At 35.4% G+C, this 10,668-nt stretch overlaps 1 long non-coding RNA gene across 1 annotated transcript; it reads left to right on the top strand.

Moving 5' to 3' along the window:
• The first annotated feature begins 2,223 nt into the window (after positions 1 to 2,223).
• On the top strand, positions 2,224 to 5,431 carry LOC126832314 (uncharacterized). Its single transcript, XR_007684655.1, has 2 exons — positions 2,224 to 2,754; positions 4,309 to 5,431. It is a non-coding gene; the product is annotated as an uncharacterized LOC126832314 (long non-coding RNA).
• Positions 5,432 to 10,668: the final 5,237 nt, after the last annotated feature.

Here is a 10,668-nt window from a genome sequence, read left to right as displayed (position 1 = left end):
ATTCGAGCCAGCCATCTTAATTAGCCTATATTAGACCACTTTGGAGTTGCTTTGTTCACGGGCTGAAATAGCAGGAAAACGTGTTTGCAGCCGTCAAATATTCCAAAATTTTCTTGGGAGGGGGGGGGGGGGATCCACACAACGTAAGCTCCGATTTTTCGCCTCTCGAGGAAGACCGCACCGCTGTCTGTAAACCCGAAATTTTTTCGGGCATTTCGGGTTCCTGCCCCCCCCCCCCCAACTGTCTTGGAGCCGGTACGCCTATGCGACCAAATCATTGAGTTATTTTGATTTAGACTGACGAAAATTGTTTTTAAACGATTTGACACTTGTTATATTCGATGTCGTTTTTCTTACTTTTATGGAAATCATGCTGTCGCATTAATTTTAAATTTCACTAGTGATCCCTGGAGGTTTGATAGCAGTCTTAACACGTCTCTAGTTCTGATAGGAACATGGTGATCAATTATTCGAGTTACTAATTCATACCAATTTGAAGAGCATGTTGGGTAATTTATCAGATAAATATTTTCAAAGATAATTAAGCTTAGGTCACACATGTAATTATTTTCAATAAAATTTCGAAAGGATCTGTATGTATGTCTTGGGGATCTTTACTCCTCTTTTGGACCATGTAAAACAAGTTGGAAAGTGGTCTGATATAGAATAACATGGCACTTTAGTTTCAATAATATGACTGGGGGCAGAGACAATTAACGAAGAAGTTGAATTTGTAACATGGGTTAGAGAAGAAATAATTTGAATTAAATTGTAAAAATTGAGTGAATCCGTCCAATAAGAATTTTTGCAGTCTAACAAATTGATATTCATATCACCAAAAATGATCAGTTCAATTCCTTGATTCCATGCAGAATCCATCATTAATTTAAATTCGTCATTAAATTTAGCATTAGATGCCGGATTTCTGTATAAACAACATTTTAAAATATGTGGGTAAATACATCAATAAACATGAATTTATTTTTTTCACAATACTCCTGGATACAATTATTAAGTTTCTTACATTCTCTAATAGATGACGAACAAATAAAAATAAATGTTAATGATAAATGAGATCATTAAAGTCTTTAGTACAATGTACTTTGAACATGGTCATTTAAAGAGATATCATTTATTCCCCCCGCACATATAATAATAGTTTGAAGAGAGTGGTTGCAATTTAAATTGTTGATTGATGTGATAATCTAGTAGACTTATCTATAGCTGACTTGCAGGACGTAATTATCTATATCACAAATTGATTTTACTATGTTTAATGAAGATGAATTTATAAGAAGGTTATTTTTTTTTTGGGGGGGGGGGGGGCGATATAAGAAAATTAACTTTATCCGATAGTTCTGTAATCTGATTAATAATTGTGGAAAGGATGTTGGAATAGCTTGGTTCAAGTTTTATTGATGACAATTTTTCATTCTTTGTGATAGGATCTGTAATTGGCGCTTGAGGTACGTTGTGTAAATTGGAGTTGTTTCCCTTTAACGGCGTACTTGTAACAAGTTGTTGCACAGTTGAGAGATACAATACAGTTCAGTTGAATTTGAAAAATATTAGTATCAACCCACGTTGAACTGCAACTTCCGTGAATGTGTAGCTTAGGTAACTGTCCCTTTGATGATGACTTGTAAATAATGCCTTTTCCACTACCGCGCACCGGTATCTTGAATCTTCATTATTTTTAAACAGTAGATGATCTAGATCTACGCGAGAATTGGCACACGATGAGAGTAAATTAATTTTTTATATATATGTGAGTTTACACAGTGGAAATGATTAACAATGACTGTGGGATATTCAGTATAGTCATATATTGTAGTTATACTTATAGTATAGACAGAAATAACTTAAGTGTTGTTGATAACGGTAAGTCTACTTCAAGCCTAGGCCTAGAGCATCGGAATCACAAACATTACGCAATTCATCTGGTTTAATAAACTTAAAAATCGAGGTGTTGAAGGATATTTATGAATCTTTTCAAAGAATCATGGTCGACTGTTTTAATACAGAAAGAAAATCTATTCCTGTTGAAATCATCTGATCTAGGACTAGGCTTCCGGCTTGTGTCTATTATTGTTGAGTGGTTTGAGAATCAGAATGTCACCTGGGCTGGCATATATTAGTAGTGACATTGAGTTCGGCGTGGCCCCCCTTGTCAATGGCCAAGGACTGAGTACATGGCATGGGATATTAGCGTGGACGTAAGTAACCATTGACATTTGGAATTCTATATAAGAGTAGGTCATAACGCCGTTGACCGGGAAAAATTTCACTCGCGGCACACTGTATGGTGGCGTATGCCCATGCGTTAAGGAAGCCCAATTTATCAGTGGATGCAAAGATGAACACAAATGTATGCCAATTGTTTTGTCCAATCTGGGCTCCGATCCCCCTGGGCCCTCGATCCCATGCCAGTATGCCCCTGTATGTTTGTAATAGAAAAACATATTCAATATTGCATAAGCCTGTGTAATTCATTTTCCTGGTCTTGGCTGCGTGACTTGTTAATCTAGACTAAAATATTTTTTCATCGGGAATTAACTGTACGGAAAACTGTATCACCCAAGCTGTCGAATTCAGTCAATAACAAGGACATTTTTTTTGTCGATATTGCTATCCATTTAACCTAGTTAAACACCGGCGTGCAGTGAACATAAAGACGGTTGGTATGTCAACGGCTCTTCATTAGTGTAATTATTGAAAGGATTAAAGTGTAGCAGATGATTTATATGTAATCAAGTAAGTTTAAATGAAATGATTTCAGAATCTGTCTACTTGGATCCAATTCTAACTCCTGTTGACAGTGGGTTTTACTACAGGTAATGTCAGTGACTGGGTGGTGGAAAGAATCGGGTATTTTTAATGTTTAGCTAATTGTTATAATAGATTATTTTAAAAGCGTGTAACTAGACTAGTAGCAGTTGAAAGTACACAGACATCACACACGGATGTATAGCCACCAAGTTATATATAGCACAACTTTTAAAAATATTTGCATACTTCCTTGTTTTTGAATGATATACAGTAAAATATTTGTATATTTTCTTTAAACGAATGATATAAAGTAAATGGTTCGTGCAATCCCAAAATGTTGGTAGCTTCGTGACTATTGCTCTGGGTTCGATAAAGGAGTTGTTCGAGAACCTTCCCCGAGATTTTCCAGCCAGGCTTCCCCTTGTCAGTGGTAGCCTACAGGATTACCGGACTGTCATGGAAAGACGCACAACTAGACACGAATATACGGCTAAAACACAGTATTTGTGACAAAAGTGTCTCATCAGGGTTAAAAAATAAATTGCCTTGCAATTCTAAGCATCAAAAGAGCAATATTTTGGCCATTATTTTTTTTTTTTTTTTTTTTGCTTCAGCAGCTTCTGCGAATACATTTTTGTAAAGCTTTTTAAGTATGGGTCACTACAATGTAGTGTCCGTAACCTTTAAAAAGTGAAAAAAATCAACTTAAAATTCAAATGAATAAAAAATATTTTAGATTTTAAAATTACACATGTATTGAAAATTATAATATTACTCAAGATTACATTTTTATTGTAAGTTTTCGGTGTTTTTCAAGCACATGATAAACTGTGATTGTCAAATTTTGCCAGAAACACATGTTTTTGTAATTTAGTACTCAATAACAAGGACGCTGTCTATTTGTTTAATTGAACTACCAAAATTTATTATAGGAAATGTTCTATAAGCATGCGTTTATATCCTTTCCATAAAAATAAAAAAATATAATAAAAAAATTAATTTGAGTTTCAAAAATAGAATTTATTCAAGTGAGACAGCATAACGCAAAAAAATGGCTATTTTTGGAAAATGTTTATTGCCGTAACTGAACAATGAAGATATATTATATTGACTTGAAATTTGGTGGTCATTAGGAGAGGTCATTATTACAAATGGACTGTAAATTCTGGTAGTTGTTTCCAAACTGTATATAACATCAAAAAATTGAAAACTGGTCAAATACTGTGTTTTAGCCGATAACATTCAATCCACCCTCACATTATCACCCCAACCAAACATAAGCTCCAATTTTTATAGTGTTAGTTAGGTATGGGGAGGTACCTAGATCCGCCACTACCCCAACGCCATTCTTTACCTTTCAAAACATAATCCTTTTCATATTTCTTAATTATTCAACTTAAATATCTTCAATATTTCACTTTAATTTTTTTTTTTACTGATTATTCTAGGTATACAACCTCTTATTTTTGTCCAACGGCATATTTGAAATATTATGGAGCCCATTCCATGGCAGTAATCCCGTTCTATTATATATTTCAGTATGTTTGAAAAGTAGGACCATAATCCCCGTTTCATTTCAATTCAGTATGTCTGATACAAGCCTCAAAAGAAGACATTATCAAATAATAAGGAAAAATTATACCTATTTGGTGGACATTTTGGATGTGAAACAAATTATGGATTCGCTGTTTTCTCGGGGGTATTTAACCAAAGATGATTTAGAAGAAATCAAAGCTGAAGATTCGCGAAGAAATGCAGCGAGAAAGTTTCTGAACATTTTAAGTCGATCTGGAATAGACGTCTATGAACCATTTATAGAGAGTTTGCGGTTAAACGGGTACACGCACGTTGTAGAGAAACTAGAAAATCTCCATCAGTGAAGCCACGTGTCTGGTTCCCTGTTTTATCAAGTACTGTTCATACACTAACTCCAGTGTATGGGACCCTATGGTCTTGTGCCAGAGTAGGTATTTCTGTTGGATTTTGCATCCGCTTCCATCGACGTCCAGAGATCTGTACAACATTATTGTCCTAATCGGCCTCATCACGATGTAAATAATAACATTTAATCCCTATTGATCAAATTGTTCATAAGATTGCGTATTTATTTTTTCTATCGGGTGATATCCATTGTATTTCTCAGATATTATCCATTTTAATTAAAATTAAATAATACCATATCTTCAGATACTTTTAATTGACAAAGAAACGATTTCCTATGAGACCAACCTCGCAGAATTTACCAATTTGAATCTTTAAAATGTATCGGGATGACTCCTTGTCCGTAAAGGAGTGGGGTTATGACAATTGGTTCTTGTTGTGGACATTCCTGTAGCGATAACCGGTCTCCGGCATTTGCGTTAATTTCAGTAGAATTTACAGATCAACCATACTTTAAAGCACGAATTAGAATTCAATATTAGTACATTACATTTCAATCAATATAAATGTTGTTGTCTTGCCGTGAAAATATAGGATCCAAAAATCATATATTTAAGGCAGAATGAACATTTTAAAATCAGTACACGAATCCTTTACTCTATGGGCACCATTTGTAATGCACAAATAACACATAACCCATAATACAATGCGGAAGTTATTAGTGATGGTTGATTCACAAACGACAAAATAAAAAAAGGTAAAAAAAAAAAAAAAAAAAAAATATGGAAGCGACTGACGTTCAATTTCGCCTATTTACGCATTTCACTGAACATAATTGATTTGGAATTGCAATATACATTTTAAAAATGCCTATCCATTTATATACACCCATATTACATTAATATGTGTTTTTGACTGCTTTCCGTCCAAGGAATAGAGATATACGCCCTTTAAGATCTTATCTGTAATCTGTGCATCTCAATCTAATATATGACAACTTTGTGGACAGGAACATAGTCCTTTAAGTATTATTTATCATATTTTACTTAGGTACATGTCCAAGGAGAAGTGATGCATCCGGTACATCGCTCTGGGGAGTCTAAATATCTTTAAAAGAAATTATTACATCGGCATATTCAAGTCCCAGAAGATGAATGGGCACATAAAAATTCCTTCAGCGGTCCGGTTTATGAAACCATGTTTAAAATCCAGAATTGTAAATAAATAAAAATTGCATGCTTTATATTATATAAATTGTATTGCTGTTTTATATAAATTGTATTGCTGTTACGTATTATAAGACTTGTATTGCTGTATTATTTTGTACCGTCTTCAATATCCCAGTTATAGGTGCAGAACAGTAGGAAGTTAATCCCCATTCCATTTCAATTTCATTATTTTGTTATCTCTATTTACCTTGATATGTTTGTATTGTACCTTTAAATTGCACTCTGTTATCAGTGTTGACGTATGGCATCTGTGTTTGAAAATAATTAAATAACCATTATAATCGAGACTTTGATAATCGGGACTACATTTACCTTAGTCATACCAAGCTGTTTAGCAGGGGTGATGCGAAAGTCTTCTTTTACCTCTGTAGAAAATCACTGACATTTCAGTTCACGTGCAGTATAGGTCTACGGGTGACGTCACATGACACGACTTCGATAACACGTGCATTGATTAAATGGACGTAGTAACACAAACTGGTCCGGGCAGAATTGACGCCTTTTTTCCTAATAATTTAAACAATTGTTTTAGAATTTGCAGAAGAAAACAAGTTAATATTGAGCTTGAATTAACTTATCCCGATGTCACCACTCTGTTAGTAGGCCTAATAGTAACGTCTTAATTTGATTAAATACAGACCTATATTTCGTTTCGTTTTTTTATACTTTCAATGGTATCTACTACATGAAGATCTGGCCAGTTGTAGTTGGAGGTCGCGTCAGGGATCAAACCGGTGACTTTTGACCCTATGGCGTCAGACATTTGATTAGCTAATGAGCGTTGATGTTTCTACTAGGATACCCACAATTCTGTGTATCGCACGCCAAGAACTCGCTGCTGGCTAATCCCTCACGTCAACCAGAACGCGGGTTATATAACAACTTTTCTAGATCTTAGTGTAGTAAAGACAAGTAAAATTTTGAACTATAAATAAACGAAACGAAATAGGATTTGTGTTTTAACCAGATTGAGTATCGACCAAGCGAATATTTACTGCTGATCAGTTTAGACACATACAGCTAGTCAAAGCGTTATAATCGGGACTATATTTACCGGAGTCAAACATACCAATCGTAAATATTACAAAAGTCAGATTCTGTCTCTAAAGAAGATTGTATCGTGAAAAACAGCTGAAATATATGTCCCTTCAATGGGAGTCTTATCAGTTATGTGGCAGTGTCTCCAATTAATATTTCGACATTATGTCCAATTTTAGGTACGCAGACAAAATATTTTTCAGTGCACGTGGAAACGGTCCCATTACATTTGCATTAGACCGACTTTTTCGTTGTCGGAAACGTGGACATGGAAAGCGGGCCATAAACTATAAGTCTGTTCAGACGCTTAAGTTGAACTAGTTTTAAAAAAAACAACAGGGATCGTTAAACCAGTTTAACTTTGTCGTCTGAACGCAAATCCCCGGGTGTACGTGACAAGGAGTAGGGTGGCCTTTCCAACCTCGTGGGTTTTCTCCGGGTCCTCCGGTTTCCTCCCACTGCTAAAGACCCTTACGCGCAAGCGAATTATTGAAATAAAATTAAACCATATGTTAGTCCCGAAATGACCTAGTTTGTGTCGAGTGGGTGGACGTTAAACCCCATTTCTCTCTGAACGCAAATGTGGGGAAAATAAACCAGTTTAAATACACTAGCTCACGACCTGTCAAAGCTAGGGGAGTCACGGTGACTAAGTGGAGGCTGTGACAAGGACAGCTGTCTAGTCGTTCGGATGGGACGGAAAACCGAGGTCCCGTGTATCCCTTGACAGTTGGAATTCGATATAAGAGTAGGCCGTACTGCCGCTGTCCGGGCAAAATTTCCCTCATAGCACACTGTATGGCGTATGTCCGTCTTCATTAGCCCAGTTTGGAGCAGGACAGTAGGACGTTAAACCCCATTTCATTTCTGTCAAAGACAAGCTTGTGAAGACTCTTGTCACTGTAATAATAAGCTAAAGTAATATCAGACCATGAATTATTTATTCCGCGCTGTTACAGTTTTTTGTTTTCTTTTTCTTAATATGCTCTTTTTAAAAATACACTGTATATATTCTTTTTTTTTTAAAAACATACAGATCAGAGTATATATGTGATATAGTTGGTTCTGCTGGAGATTGCTTTGTGTTGTACCTATAATTAAATTTCATCTTTCCATTTATCAAACATTGTCTTGTTTGTTTCCTTCAAATAAATTCAATTCTGTCTCTGGCAAAGTTCTCAACAAGTAAAGGTGTTGATCTTTATTTGGTAATTAATTCATAGATGTAATATTTTGTTAGGAGGATGGGTTGGTTGGCAAATATTCATTCATGTTTTTGTCAAAACATTTCTATATTGTATATACTAATATATCGCTTCTTGAAATCAGTTTTTATATTATTTTATACGCCAACATTTTCTTGTGGACGTATCTTATCGTCGCCTCTGTCCATCCGGGTGTACACAATTTGTGGGCATTCTACTGGTTACAATTTTTATCCGATTTTGACCAAACATGAAATATAGGTTTAGCCCGCAAAGATCCTGGTTTCTTTCAATATATTCATATATCGGACCGTAACTTCGTGGATTCTGGCCCCTGATTGTACGAAAAATCATGCTTTTAGTTGTGGACACTCTAGAGGTCACATTTTTTTCCGATTTTGATCAAAAATAAAATTGATGTTATAACCCATAGATCTCGGTTCCCTTCCATATTTGTGCATATCGGATTGTAATTTCCTTGATTATAACCCCTGATTGTATGAAAATTCACGTTTTTAGCTTGCAGTTCCTCTGCGGTTTTATCCAATTTTTAAAACCGTTCAAATATATCACCGTTACACCCTAAGGCCGGCTGAGTTCGAAACTGCCGTACAAAATGGCCGCTTGTTGTATGCTAACACAATTTTTATCCGATTTTGATAAAAGCTTAATTTATATGTTCATATCCCATAGATCTATAGGTTCGTTTCTATATTGGCGCATATCGGACCGTACTGGCCTTTGATACTAGAGGGGGGGGGGCGAATGGTTAGCACGCGCGCGCTGTATCATACGGTCTGTCATTGAGTCAACTGGCGGGGTTTCGATTCCCCGGTTGTACGTGACAAGGAGTAGGGTCGCCTGTCCAACCTCGTGGGTTTTCTCCGGGTCCTCCGGTTTCCTCCCACTGCTAAAGACCTATACGCGCAAGAGAATTATTGAAAAAAAAATTAAACCATATGTTAGTCCTGAAATGACCTAGTTTGTGTCGAGTGGACGTTAAACCACATTTCTCTCTCTCTCTCTCTCTTGATACTACAGGACTGAATATAGAATTTTACAGTGAATACTAGTCTCTTATTAATATATAGCTTTGAACATAAGAAAATTATCAGAGTCACAAAGACAATCGATTATTAAACTTATCCCAAAAACCGGCAAAGATAAATCACTTCTATCTAACTGGCGCCCCATCACACTTATAAATGTAGATGTAAAATTAGCAAGTAAAATTTAATCATTAAGATTAAAGTCCTTTCTTCAATACTTAATACATCAAAATCAAACTGCCTTTATTTCTGGGCGATACTCGTGTCACTGATGAATGTTTTTATCTCGCAAAAATAAAGAAAATAACTGGTTTTCTTTTAGCCATTGATTTTAAAAAGGCTTTTGATAGCGTAAGCCATAAATCTCTACTTTCTGTTTCAGACGCTTTTGGATTTAAAAACGCAACTAATTAAGATGGATACAGACATAATGACATTAACTGTGCAGTAATGAATAATGGATATACTACTCCTTATTTTAAAGTGGCCAAGGGAGTACGTCAAGGTGACCCTAGCAGCACAAATCTTTTTAATCTCGTTATCGAGACACTATGTATTTATATATTATAAATGATATAAACATAGGGGGGGATTACCTTTGGGGCTCCATCGTTAAAATTAATAGCCCTTGCAGACGGTATGACAGTTTTATTGAAAGATTTTAAATCAACTAGACACTTTTTTGAAGTTGTAAAAAAAACATTATTAGGGTTTCTGGGCTAGAATTAAACGCTACTAAAACAGTGGTAATGCACAACTACGTGATACTATTAAAGATTTAGGTTTTATCTATCGCGAGAATTATATAAAAATGTTAGGTATTACCTATTCATTCGATGAAAAAATTTCTGAAAAAATGAATTTTGAAAATTGCATAGTTTAAATTGAAGATACTTTGAATACCTGGAAAAGACGAAACTTAAGTTTAATAGGAAAAATCCATATTATATACTCTTCAAAATAAGTAGGGGATATTCAGAAACAATACAAAACTGCGGAAATGCACTGCTGTTTTTATTAGAGGTAACCAGTGTATGTTAATAACAGACCAATTGCCTACACATGAATATAAACAGTTAAATCTATACTAATATTTGTGACTGTCGTTTGTCTGTCTGTTCGGGGTTGGCGGCTGCACTAGGTCTGCCCCGCGTCTGAAATTTGGGGTATAGGGGTAGTTCGGACCGGGGAGTAACATAGGCCAGGTGACGTTAGTCTACCACTTCCGGTTTCGGGGTTATGACCCCCGAGCGAAGCCGGGCATTCTTCTAGTCAGTTATAAATCAAGATATAAATAAAAGGGGACTGAATATTAGTGATTTAAAAGAAATGATGATATGCCGTAGTGTATTCTGGATAAAAAAAAAATACTATCGCAAGATGTTTAATCACGGAAAGTTCCGTACGCTTATATATTAAACAATTATGGTGGACAAATATTACCGGCATGTAACTACCAAGCAGCTTTTTTAAATTTTAAAAATTATCTCCCTTTTA

The sequence above is a fragment of the Patella vulgata genome, chromosome 9, assembly GCF_932274485.2.
Source record: "Patella vulgata chromosome 9, xgPatVulg1.2, whole genome shotgun sequence".
NCBI classification, from domain to species: domain Eukaryota; kingdom Metazoa; phylum Mollusca; class Gastropoda; family Patellidae; genus Patella; species Patella vulgata.
This window is presented reverse-complemented; position numbering and strand designations above follow the sequence as displayed.